The sequence below is a fragment of the Strix uralensis genome, chromosome 3 (genome assembly GCF_047716275.1).
Source record: "Strix uralensis isolate ZFMK-TIS-50842 chromosome 3, bStrUra1, whole genome shotgun sequence".
NCBI lineage: Eukaryota > Metazoa > Chordata > Aves > Strigiformes > Strigidae > Strix > Strix uralensis.
The window spans coordinates 132,179,215-132,192,861 of record NC_133974.1 but is presented as its reverse complement, the minus strand read 5'-3'; the positions used below and the strand labels follow the sequence as shown (position 1 = coordinate 132,192,861).

The window sequence follows — 13,647 nt, the reverse complement described above, 5'->3', positions numbered from 1 at the left end:
CTGCTGGCCACGCTATTGCTGATACAAGCCAGGATGCCATTGGCCTTCTTGGCCACCTGGGCACACTGCTGGCTCATGTTCAGCTGGCTGTCGACCAACACCCCCAGGTCCTTTTCTGCCAGGCAGCTTTCCAGCCGCTCTTCCCCAAGCCTGTAGCGCTACTGGGGGTTGTTGTGACTCAAATGGTGGTTTATAGCGTTGCAAAACACTGATGCAGTGCCTCGGTGTTACTCGAGTGACTCTTTGATTCAGATAATCCCATGACAGCATGTATGGAAATAATAGTACGCTGCTTTTTATTTAGGTTAAATTCATTGTGGTGCTGTAGCAGATGTGAAGCTTTCTGAACAAAACTTGCTGTCTAGTGAGTAATACTTCTGTAGTGTCACTCAGTTTGCATAGCATGGCCAGTTCTACAGACAGATGCTTTCATGAGGCTGTATTTTAATTTGTAACCAAAACTTGTTTATTAAGAAAGTCTTTTACTGACTTTACCAACAGAAAATCACCTCTGTAGAAAGTATAAATTATGGTTCCATGAGACATATTGGATTTTATTATTATTATTCTGATGAAACTCTTTATTGATCTTCTACTATTTCTGTTCTAATTGAAGACAAACTGTGCACTTTCTGCTCAGAAGAATCCAAGGGAAAAAAAAAAGGAGTTTCTTGAAAATCCAAATGAAAGCAAGGTGAAGCCAAAGTTTTTTGCTGTCTATCTAATTGTAATCAAACTGTGGTTGGTAAATATGCTTTGTGTTCTTCTGAGAAACAGCAAGTAGGGACACGCACTGACATGCTGCTCGTGCTACATTTGAAGAGTGTAATTCTGTTCATTTCCAACTTCTATTTCTGACTTTTACTGGTACAAACTGAGATTTAGAAAAGCTCCATTATACCACGGTAAATTTGGAGCTGTTTGTTAGTCATGAGGAACAAGACTGTATAAAAATTCAACTTAATTCTGTTGGTGCTTCTTAATTTTGTTTTGCTTCTATGGCCCATCTTCATCTGTTACAAAAATCCTAGTGCTTCCCTCATCTTCTCCAAAAATTTTTTTCTTTTTTGCTTTTATACCTGTCAGCTGTTGATGTGGAAGACACTGATTTTTTTGTAACTGAGAACAGTTGATAGAGGACTAGCAGGCAGAGAAGGAAGAAGGAAAGAGGGAGTCCTGTACTTTGAACTCTATTTTCTGTGTGGACTAGTTTCAGGAGACCTTTGGCCATGTTCTCTAATGCTTTTTGTGATATATGTAGGCGTTTGCACTTTTGTGGCTGTAAGTAATGTCCAGTCGTAAGGGAGTCATTTTGAACGTCTGAGGTGCCTAGAGGGGGGAATTCACTCCCTGCCTTGTGGACTTTTTTTCCTGTGTTAGACTACAGCATTTTTTCTTTCTTTCAAGAATTCAGAAGGGGGATACTCAATGGAGCAGGGATCACGTCAAGGGCATGCTGAAATGAATGAAATTGCATACACACCTACTTCTGGGTGAACAGATGTTAGTGAAAGGAGGGCTGGAGAGGTGTTTTCAAAAGCATATGGGTGATTGCAGACTACAAGCCTTCTAAATGCTTTAAAACCTCTGCCCCTGACTTTTGTCCCGATTAAGGTATGGATTTGGTGTATAGATTGTGAATCTATGCACCACAGAAGCTATACAGCTTCCAAGTCTGTTTTCCCTGTATATAAAAGGAAAAAAAAGATTGTTTTTTCTCTGTTACTCTGTGAATGCTTCTCGGAGAAAGAGGTTTCCTACCTCCGTGAATATCTGTAAAATTGAGTGTTCAGAAGGTTTAATTTTGATAGTACTAGAGAGAGTAAACTGGAAAACAAATCCAAGTTAGTTGCCCACTTCAAAGATCCCCTCAAAAAGACCCACAGCTGAAGCACTTCAAGGTTCAGACTGTCCAAACCGCAAAGAGGATAGAAGGATCCAGAACAAGTATGAGAAATTCATTTTGCAGTCCAAAAGAGACAAAGGGGCCTTGCAGAAAAGGATTGTGGAACTGGAAGCTGAACTGAAAAGATACAGACGTGAGACACCTCCAGGCCGAGAGAGACAATGAAGAGGTCTGCTTTCTGAAGGTAAGCCTACTGCCTTTCAGCTATAGAGGATTGTGCCTTTTCTTTTTAATTTTCTGTGCTTCTTGTCAGTGTACATTAGAGTGGGTTTCATGACAGAGGGAATTCTACGTAGAAATGGCTATATTCAGTTCTTCTATACGGAGTCATGTCTAGCTCCTGTTTGACAAGCACATCTTTTCTAGTTATTTTTGAGACAAGGTGAAGGGATCTGAACCTATAGTATTGATAGTATGATTATGTCTGCTGGGTGTTTTGGGTTGCTTTTTAATGGATACTCTCAAAGAATTAAACACAGCTCTTTGTCAACATTTTCACTTCTGGATGACATTAGTGGTAACAAAAGGCTCATTGTTTATTATTTGTTTAGTCTGCTGGCAAAACTGATTACTTGGAATAATACCACTAAGTTTATTTCATGCTGTAAATCCCATCTTAATAAAACATTGTTCAAGGAATAGGTGAAGTCAAAATTAGATGTTTCTTCATGGGATGATTGTGTGCTTTTACACCGTTAAGAAAATATTTTATCTATAACACCAAGTAAGTCTTTCTGCACAGTTGGTGCCTACTTTGTTTGAACTTCTCAAAAGGAGAAAAATAAGTAGATAATGTGAAGCTTATGCTTTTTTTTTTCCCCCACGCTGTCTTCCTCTTTCCATATTCTTGTCCTTGAGGCATCTGCCAGAAGTGGGGCCTCCTGTCACTGCTGTCAGCCAATTGCCACCCGCTGGATCTTCCACAGTGTCCTTGGTCTGTACTTGGAGGCTCTACCTGTGTCTTCGTTAGCAGGTGTAGCAATCTGGAGAGGGGAACTCTCAGTGCAACAACCTGATGTTTGAGCCACGTGTTGCAAGAGTTTTACTTTTGATGAGCTGCCCAGTGGTGGCTGGGATGCATCTTCTGGTTGATTTGATCTGAAAATAATCCAATTTGCTTTTTTTTTCAAGACTACCCGGTGATATGATCCACAGTGCAAGATGCATGGACAACTGGAAGATTTGCATCGAAAGCATTCTGCATCCGAACTGAGATGGTCATGTAGAAGTACCCTTTGATTTGTTTCACCTCTTCTATAGGCTTCAAAAACTTGAAGGTCAGTTTAGTTCTCCTGCTGACCGTTGTTCAGTGGATGACCTGCAAGGATAGGAGAGCCTGTGCTGCCAGCCTGTTCCAGGCCCGTCTCATGAAGACTGCTCCGAGCTCTGAAGGCAGCTAGCCTTCCAGCCCAGTGAGACTCTTCTAACACTACCAGGGAGCTCTGATTCAGTCCTGCCTGTGAATATGTGCATTCTGTTCTAGGGAGTTCTTATGAGTGGGCGAGGCCTTTCTGCCCAGCAATCTCATTGAGTATTAGGAATGTGGATGAATATTATTTGCACTTTTTGGATGGAGAAGCCAGAAAGCCACTGTCCTGCCACTCACCAGTGGGTCAGGAGGAGAAGCGTGAATCCTGTTTTCATGCTCAATAGATTCTGTGGGTAGTCTCTGTATTCACTACTTCAGGCCTTGTATACCAGCCCCCTGCTCATTATGGAGAGAATTCATAACTCTTTTACATGTCTATTCTTTTCCCTGTAGTTGTTAGATGCACTCTTGAGAAGGAAAGAACAAAAGAAGAGAACACTTAAAATTCTAAACACTCTTAATGTCTGGCAGTTAGACAATATTAATTATACATGTATCTGTGTATTTAGAAACTCAATAAAACTATTTTATTTCTCAATGATCCAGAAGAACAGCTTGTTCTGTAAAAGGCATTTTCTAACTATAGACAGGTATCAATTTCTTTATTGACTGAATTGATTCCTTCCCCTGCTAATGCATCTGCTATCCTGCACCTCCTGATAAGGTGACTCTGACATACAACTTTACATCTTGGATAGAGGGGATGAAGAAAACTGTTTTGTTCCCAATGCTGTCAGTATACAGCTACTGCACATAGGTGCTTTGAAACTTTGCTTTCATCATCCTAAAAGTTCCCTGATAACTGTTCACTTAAATAGCACACCACTTCATATTATATTTTTTTTCATGAGCCAAATATATTATGAGAATGAAGGCTGTCTGTCTTGGATCTTCACCAATGTTATTTTTGTCTCTGACCACAAATTTAATTTGTTCAAAAGCTGATGAGCGTGATGTCTTTGTGGTGACCCACACACTAGAATGAACTCCAGGCTCTCCTTGTCTAGGAAGTACTTGCCAGAACTGATAACGCCATTAAGCAGCTGGGAGGAATTCAAGTGCAGGTGAACTCAGGTCTTTAAGCTGCTGTTGCTTCTTTAGAGAGTGGTTTGAGTGAGTGTAAAGTCAGTCTTGGATTTTTAGACATCGGCTAACAACTTTTAAAGGGATTCAGAGGTTTGAAGACACTTTTAAATCATCACAGCGGGAAGATCCATCATCATAATCTGAAGATGATACAGGAAATGAGTATACCTCTTGGTCAGAGTATTCCCCTACAGTGCTGGGGAATAGGGAAGCTAATGGAGAGACAGCAAGAGAGCTAGTGAAGAGCTACAGTCTCCAGTGGCCTGCAGTTGAGAGATGTAGAGGACCCTGAGCGTGAAACTTTCCTGCCTTTCTGGAGAAAGATAGGTCTCTCTTGTATTCTGCACAGCTGGAAAGGAGGAGAAGCACTCAGCCTTATGGCATGATGCATGCTGTGTCTGCCAACAGCTTCCTTCTTCAGAGTGTAATTAGCATTGGACTTGGACAGATCCAGGAAACGGGGGAACATTACATGATTTCATTTTAATATTAATAGACTTGCTAAAGAAGAGTTCTACATGTTGACAAGATAATGCACAGCTTTAATATAGCTAATTTCTAGAGCTGGCGGGCATTCTGGTGTCTTCCTTGTGGAAAATGCCCAGCTATAACATTTCTTTTCAGTGTTTAACATGACTCCTGAGGGAGATGCAGGTAAAATCCTGGTCCCAGTTTCTGTCAAAGCACCCGCTTCCCTTACTAGGTCCCGGCCTTCCATCTCACTTTTTCAAATAAGTGCTCAGACTCTGAGAGGAGAACGTTTAAGCTGTTGTTCAAAATTAACATGGAGCATGTGGTGTCTTTTCCCCCTACCCAGGGCAGCTTGTTAATTAAAATGGAGGATTTGAGAGCGTGCCTGGAAGGAACCCCGGATGGAGAGGCAGAGCAAATGAGAGGACAGACATATGAAGCACAGCAAGCTGTTTTTTGAAATTGAAGAGTTAAATCCAAGCTCAAAAGGACAAAGAAAGGGAAAAAGGAAAAATCTTGTTTCTGGAAAATGAGAAGGCGCTTATCAGAGGAAATGTGGATGTGCTGATGTATGTGTGCCAGTGTACAGCTGTTTTCTTTCCAGTTCCCATGCTTACTCTGAAGTGGTTTAACTTTTGAAATATATAAAAGAAAGGTGGCTTGTTGCTTGTTTCCTGTATCGGGAGGGATGAAAAAAGAAGGGGCAGGTTTTGCACCATTGAAGTTGCAAGGGGCACAGCGTTTCCCTTAATGTCCATTGGTATTGAATAGAGAGAAAAACAGCTTTTTAGCTTTGTACAGTAAAAAATAACTAATGTGATCTTTTGGCATTCGTGTTAGGAAAGAAGCATGCATCCTCAATGGGAACTCTGTATTTCTACAGCATAAAGAGAAACACTATGTTGGTGGTGGTAGTGAAGCTGTGTTCTTCCTGGCAAAACACTGGGGGAAGCAGTGAAGACATCCTTACACTTCCTAGTTCTCCAGGGCTGTGAGTTTGCAGGTCACAACACCGGTATGTGACTAAGGGGAGTGGGATAATTTTTCTCTAGCAAGTCAAATCATGAGAACTGAATTCTTGTGGTTCCTGTAACATCTAACATAGGGGAGTAAGAGTGCTTGGAAATGCACTGCTGAGTGCTTTTCTGCCACGTATCCCTCTTTTTATCAAGCTGGGATCTGGATCTGATCAGCAGCTGGTCGCTAAACCTGCCCCATTGCAAAACAGATGACTTTAGAGAGCTGAGATGTTCCAGCAAGTCACCTTCACTTTTATAACCTGCAGAGCTCTCCAGTGCTGCAGATATTGTAAGAATTGTGCTTTAGGAAAACATACCCCCTGAAACAGCTGTGTTAACCTCTAGCAAGTCCCTTGAAATCTGCAGTGCTGTCCCAGGCACACAGTGCAAACAAAGCCCCAGTTGCTGTAGGACATTTGTACCAGGGTTTCCTGATTCTAAGCGTGGTGAGATATGGCCTAAAATGAACCATTGTTATAACAATGACAAAAGACGCTGGGGTAAAAATCATGTTATTTCCTTTGGAAAGAAAAGAGTTCTATTTTTAATTATTTTTTCCTTAATCTTTCTATTTCATTCTACCAGTGTTTATAGTACAGAGTACAATACTTCTTGTTGTGATTGTTCTTTGTGTGACTGGGACGTAAGTAGACATTCTGCAGCAAAATGTCTGGGATACAGAGTCCAAATTGCTTGTGCGGTAGGAAGTTCTAAAAAAATCCCACACAATCCCCACCCACCCACAAAAAAATCCCCCAAACCCAAACAAAACAAACAAACAAAAAAGCCTGAAAGACTGTCATAGTTCCCATGTGGAAAATTATTACATCCTTTGGAATGTAGCTTTCGTATCTATTCTGTTAGGATTCTTTTCTTAAAAGGGATATTTTCTTTTTGGAAAATCAGATTTGCTGCAGAATTGAGGGTATTGATTTTGATTGCTAAAAGAAGGTCTGCCATTGGCAGTGTTTTCGCTTTTTTTGGTGTTGAATGGTTGGCAGGGTATCTGCTTCAGTCAGTTCCCTTGCTCTCCTGTACAGCCAGTGGACCCAAACAGACCTGTGTGACTGCAGAGCATCCTAGTCTTCAGGGAGGCTTTCATGCACATATTAGGCTGGTATTATTGCTGAAGGAGGTTGGTTTTTCCTCTTTGCTGTTATTGTCATTTCTCCCTTGCGATGGCACAAGCAGCACGGCTGGCAAGGGAACAGATCAGGAAAGTAAACTGAGTGAAAATTTGTAGAAATATGAAAGAATTAAACTGAATTGAGAGGTGGGGAAAAATAGAAAATCTTGTTTCCCCCGTCTTTCTGGGGAGTGAGGGTGCGTTTGGGAGGGAGGGGGTTGTTGTCTCCTTCTCTCTAAATTTTAAAGGGTTTTAGCCAGTTGTAGAGGGGTGGCTGGACTGCTTTTTGCACCTCAAAAATTACTTCATTCAAGGCTTTGTGGCAGGACAATGTGAGGAGGTTACAGTCCTACTGTAGATGAGATGATGTACTGTAGATGTTGCAGAAACATTAATATTGTCTGTTCAGCCTCTTTTGTGGGTACTAAGGCTACATCCAGATGAGGAATTCCAGGGGCGTGCTGGTATAGCACTGTGTACCTTATGTGGCTACTGGCAAAATTGCATTTCACAGTAGCCTAGTAAAAAAAACGCAAACAAAAAAACACCACAAAACAAAAACCCAAAAAAGTTGTAACCAAGTATGTCTTCCAGCAACAGAGTGTTGCTGGTGAAAAAGTTGTTTCTGTGTGCATGGTTATGTGGGCAACAGATCCTATTTTGTCCTGTGTCTCCCAGGTGATCTGTGTTTAAGGGAGAAGTCTGTAATGAACACCAAAGGTGGGATTTTCAAAAGGATTGTAAAAAATAACTGTACTAGACTTATGTCAGAAGTCTGGGGAAAACAACAGTCAGATCCCTCAGTATATTTGAGAAGTGATTTTTGTACCGTAAACAAAAAATAGGAAACACACACTTAGGATGTCCTTGTGTATTATGACTGAGACAAATGAACAGCTCACCTTGTTGACCTCCCCCGCCTTTACTAGCAGTCATCTGATCTTCCCTCCTGTGCTGGCACTGATGCTTACCAAAATGGCTGGAAAGGGCTTTTGTTGTGGCATGGGGTGTTTTGCAGAGATTATTTCTACTATTTTAGCAAGTTGAATAGGGTTACTGGGTGCTCAAAAAGGACTTTTTGATCTTGACTTTACAAGCCTGGGACACTGTCCATAGTAAGTGACCAGCAGAGAGGAGAGGGACTGCTCCCTTTCACCTGAAGCATTCACCTGAAGAAAACTTTTAATTAATTTCAAAGTGTTCTCTGAAACCATAGGTTGGTGAAGAAAAAAAATTTCAGAAGTACTTTATCAAGTATGTCATGCTGCCTCAGCCCTTTGTTCTCATTTATGGCAAGTGAATGGTATCCACAGACACGTATGCACAAATAACAAATAATTTATCAAGTTATGATCTTTTCCATTATTTTACAGGATGCCTGCCTGAAGGAAATAGCAGAGCCGAAGGTCTTTGTTGAATGGCTGATGTATGGTGGTGAGTTAGGTTGGAATACAACCCAAAGAAGAAAAGGGAAACACGTTTTCAGCATCTCTGTGCTGTTTAGATAATGTGTTTTACTGAAGTTCTGATAAAACTATTAGTAAAAAATTAGAAAATAATAATCTTACCACATCATGGAAACTACTTTGTTTCCTACAAGGTGATTCATGAGTGCAGATGAAAAACTCTGCTGCACAGTTTCTTTGTTTTGCACTCCATTTTGAGAAACCATTAGGAATCTCATCTACAGGTTAATTGCCATGAAGACAGACTTTGTTCTTTTATCCTAATACTTGGCCCTTCCAGAATGTCTTCTGCCTGAGGAATTCAAAGTTTTTTGCAGGTATTGGAGTTTTCTGTGTCAAGGCACAGGGCTTGTGAGAATGGTGAGGAAAAGGCTTTGTAGACTGCATGCTGGAAGGCCCTTGGTGTACTTGAACATTCCCCACTTGGGTTTCCTCGCCCCTTCAGCTCCCAGTGATAGTAAGGGATGGAAATTTCTTTGGCATGTGGCAACTCTGTCCTGGAGAGAGGAGTTATGTAGGGGTTCATTCCACAGCAACATCTTCCAGGGTGGATTTTCTTTTCATTTAGTGTTAAATTTGAGTGTGTTTCACAGGTAAACAGTGCTGAGCTCAGCTGTGTGACCTAAAATGGAGTTTTAGAGTTGCTGGCTCTGCATTAGGGTGAGGAGGGCGGACAGTAGACTTCGGTATTGTACTGTCTGAGGTGTCTAAAAGAGAACTAGCTGTTGAATAAAACTGAGCAACCTTTTCCTAGTTACTCTTTACACTAAGTTGAATATTACCCAGTATATATACTGCCTCACCATTACTGAGGGTGTCAATGACTGTGGCTAATCCCATTTGGAAATAAGGATGTCTCCAGCCAGCGCAAAGTGGCATAATTGTACAATATCCCTGTGATTTGTAACTTCAGAAACATAACAAGTTCGGTGGATAGTGTTTTCTTTAATGTGTTAAATGTATTAGTACCTCTGGTTTATAGGTAAGAAAGAAAACTGTTCACTTCTGGAGAAGATGGAGAACTACAGAAAGCCTTTGAGAAAGTCTCCCTTGTGTAGCGTGGCCTCAGCTCTCTGTAAGAATGCAGAGATGTTACCAGCTTCCCAGACCACTTGATGTTGAGTCAGGTATGCAAACTGTAGAGGTATCATTGCCTGTGTTCAGAAAAATATGCAGTCACTGAGATAGCTTCATTCTTCCCCAGACTCAAAACTGAGGGCATGTGCTTGGTGATTACTGGCTCCTGAAAGGAGCAGTGCAACTTGGCTGCTTCTGTTTTAAACTGTTTCATTATTTCATGCATGCACTTATATTACCCGGTGAGAAATGGGTGTACAGAATAGCTCTAGCTACTATGATCAACTAGAAGAGTCTAGATACTCCTCTCAGAAGCTACTCAGCCCCACAAGTGAAGTTGCATGGCTGGTTTGAAGCTGCAGGTGATTTCTGTGCAACATTGAGCTGCTTTTCAGTGAGAAAGGGAGGCAAGGGAGCTGTGCGAACAGGAGAGCCTGCGTGCTACAAGGGCAGCGTGCTAGTTCTCAGGGTTAGAAACAAGCTGGAGCAGGCAAACAGGTACCCAACCAGCTACACAGGAGAGTTAAACTCAGCCTCAGCTTGCTAGGCCTGAATTAAATTGGCATTAACAGACTATGAGAAGAAGGGAGGTTTCACCCAGGAATAAACTGAATCTAGTTAACAAGCAAGGGGTATGGGAAATTCTCACTGAGGAAATGAAACAGAGGTTTGCAGGAAGTAATAGTTTTTTCCAGTCTTCAAAGTGGGCAACTCTGCAAATTTATTTTCTGGTTTTTAAGTATGAATTGCTTATTGTCTCAGCTCTGACATTCACGTGCTTTTGGTGTGACTGCCTCAGGCAGTGTCACAGTTTTGCAATATTATAAACTTCATGAACCCATTGATAGGCATTTCTTAATAATGGCTGTTTTGCAGTGGCATAAGCAGGCCCTTTGTCAGTCAGATTAGTCTTGGCTCTTTGTGCTGAGATTCTGCTGTGTGATATTGGGGGTTGCTTTTTTTCTTAGAAGACTCTTGGAGTTCAAAACCCCAAACTGGTTGTCATCAAGGAGTGTGTTAACTCACACCTGGCTGTTTGTGTGGCCCTTTCAGTGTTAGATCTGAGAGCTCATTGCCTGAGTAGCTGTGATGGTGCCCTTGGCAATGCCAGTTTGGAGATAAAGGTGTTACTGGACTGAGCTCCCCAGAGCAGAACTTAATCAGAATGAGACACATTAACAGCGATAAAAGCTGATTTTTGTTTGGTTGCTTTTACTACTTATTTCAAATGTAACTTGTTTATCTTTTATCTATTTTAGAAAATGTAGGATGGCATGAAATATGCATTGAAAGGTACAGCAAGTTAACAGCAGTCCTTCATGAGAACCATGTACATCTGTAAGTGTGGAAGGCTATGTTTGAAAACAGACTGATGACCTGAATAATGTGGTAATGGGATGGTTTGTAACAATTCATTATGCTGGCAACTTGAATTTCCAGTGTTAGTAGTGTGGTTACTTATTGTTTAATCAGTAGCCTGCTTAATCTTACTAACCCCTCTTATTGTTAACCTGCCTAACTATTGTTAGTAATCGGCTTATTGTTAGTAAGCCCTAACTATTAGTAGCAAATTTTGAGCTGTGCAAGTGAAAAATATACTTGGTTTTAGTTCTGTTGACAACTGGCTTCCACGGTACCATTTGTGTTCATGAAATTAGACACGGTCTCATTTACAGTCTTAATTATCAGAAAATAACAGTATTTTTTGCTCTTAAACATCTGTCTTCTCTGTTCTACAGCCACTTAGGCATGTGGGGGGTTTTCTCATGTGGCTAATCCTGGGATGCAGTTCTGTGAGACAGTGATCATAACCAGCCAGCACTGAAAGGATGAAGTCCTGCTTGTCCCTGTCATCTCCTAACCTCACCCCCTCCTTTTGGCTGGGCTGTTTTAGTGACTTAATTTGACTCCAGGAAAGTATCTGAAAAACAAGGAGGAAAAGAGGGGAGAAGGGAGGACAGAGCTTGTGCTCTTCAGGCACAATCAAGCTGTTTTATACGCTCAGCTGTCTGTGAAGGGATTTGCTCTGTGAGTAAACATGATGTACTACTTCTGAAGTATGCAGAGATGCCTGGTAATACTGGATTGGGCATTTATTTCTGTGTGCTTGTGCACACTTAGCACAGTGGGAGCACCTTAATACTGTTATTCCTTAATACAAAGCTAATATTTAAAGCACTACATTGGGTCCTACAACTTCCTTTGTATCTGTGCAGTTTGCCTTACTCATGTGATCCTTGATTTCTCTGCTGCTTTTTAGTATACAGTAGGGATGGGAATTTTTCTGATACTATTATAAGTCTTCATTCTCATCTGGCATTCCTCATATACCTGAAACTTTTGTTGAAGAAAGAAACAATTTTTGAGTTTTGCTGGAGTATGCAAGGACTTTTTTTTTTTTTCCTAAAGCCAAGTAATCACCAAAATATTATACAACCAGAGATGTAAGACTGAAATTCCACTGAGGGGTAAAGAGGACAGACCTCAAACCGTTTCTAATTTTATTTGCATGTTAACGTTTGTAAGCATGCAGCTGCCATATCTTGTAGTAAGTTAGTATTCCTGGACAAATGTATTCTGCATACAAAACTGATGTTTGACTTAAATTTGAGGGCAACTGTATAGACATACTTTTAGAGATAATTTTTAATATATATTTTGATCTTTAGAGTGCCTATTATCTGCTAAGCTCAGGCAAATATTTTGTTTTCTGCCATTCAGAAGCCTGAGGATTCTAAATGAGACTATAATTAAAGAATTTCAAAACAGTGATGACTTTAAACATTTTCTTCAGGAAGTTGAATTCTTTTGGTATTCCCTGCTTTTTGAGCAGCTGTAAGAGGTAATGACGTAATAATTTTTTCCTCAAAGCAAAAGAGAATGTTCTCTCCTGCTTGATGTTACAGTAACCGTACTTGAGAAGATGGTTTCTAGAGGAAACGGTACTGTGTATACAAATGCTTGAGAAATGCAGGTAAATTTGGAAGGCAAAGCAAGAGATATAAACACTCCCTGAAGAGGGGTGGTTGTCTGCCCGAAGCTCAAGATGTTGTGTAACAGTCCACAGCAGCAGCTGTTTGCTCCCATAGCCTCCCTGGAGACCAGCTGGGTATCGTGCTTTTGGAGCCTGTGTCCTGGTTTTGGCTGGGATAGAGCTAATTTTGTTTTTTTTTTCCTTCTTAGCAGCTAGAATAGTGCAGTGTTTTGGATTCAGTATGGGATTTGATATGAGAATGATGATAACGTACAGATGTTTTCAGTTGTTGCGAAGAAATCAAGGACTTTTCAACTTCCTATGTCCTGCTAACGCACAAGTACACAAGAAGCTGGGGGGAAGCACAGCCAAAGCAACAGACCCGAGTTGGCCCATGGAATATTCCACCTCAGGTAACGTCATGCTCAGTATATAGGTGAGGGTTGACTGGGAAGCTCGCTCTCACTTCTGGGATTGTGGTTTCAGGATTCTCTCTTCTGTGATGACTAGCCAGGAACAGGCTGGGCATCAGTCAGCAGGTGGTGAGCAATCATATTGTGCATCACTCGTTTGTATTTTCTATTATTACTCTTATTATTTGAATTTTATTTCAATTATTAAATTGTTTTTATCTCAACCTATGAGTCTCCTTACCCTTACCCCTCCAATTCTCTCCCCAGGGTGGGGGCGGATGAGTGAGTGGCTGTGTGGTGTTTGGCTGACGGCCAGGTTTAAACCACCACAGCCTGTTTTTCAAAGTTGGACACTTTGTTTTTTAGAAGAAGTGTTCAGGTGGCACTTCTATGTTAGCTTTCAAAACTGTTATTGACTTCCCTCGGAACAATTCCACAATGTTGCACTTGCACCCAGAAAACACACAATAACCAAAACTTCTGGCTTCTTCAAAACATAGAAATATATATAGCTATATGGGTAAATATATAGAGAGCTTGAAATATATATAAATGGGCTTTATGTACAGCCTGTCAATATTAACACTTTAGGACTGTATTCAGTGCAAGTTAGATGGGCATGGGCGCTGAACAATCACACATCTGGCTGTAATTTTAAATAATTTTTATTTCTCTGTGGGCCTTCTATTTCTACTTGGTTTCCTTGGTAGTGATGCTCCTTTTCCTAAGGAATTTGCTAC

At 41.0% G+C, this 13,647-nt stretch overlaps 2 long non-coding RNA genes across 2 annotated transcripts in view; both read left to right on the top strand.

Moving 5' to 3' along the window:
- LOC141941557 (uncharacterized) overlaps positions 1-13,647 on the top strand; it is a 67,057-nt gene that overhangs the window by 43,197 nt on the left and 10,213 nt on the right. The window lies entirely within an intron of this gene.
- On the top strand, positions 5,712-12,902 carry LOC141941559 (uncharacterized). The gene is made up of 4 exons (XR_012628375.1): positions 5,712-5,847; positions 8,351-8,411; positions 9,426-9,570; positions 10,780-12,902. It is a non-coding gene; the product is annotated as an uncharacterized LOC141941559 (long non-coding RNA).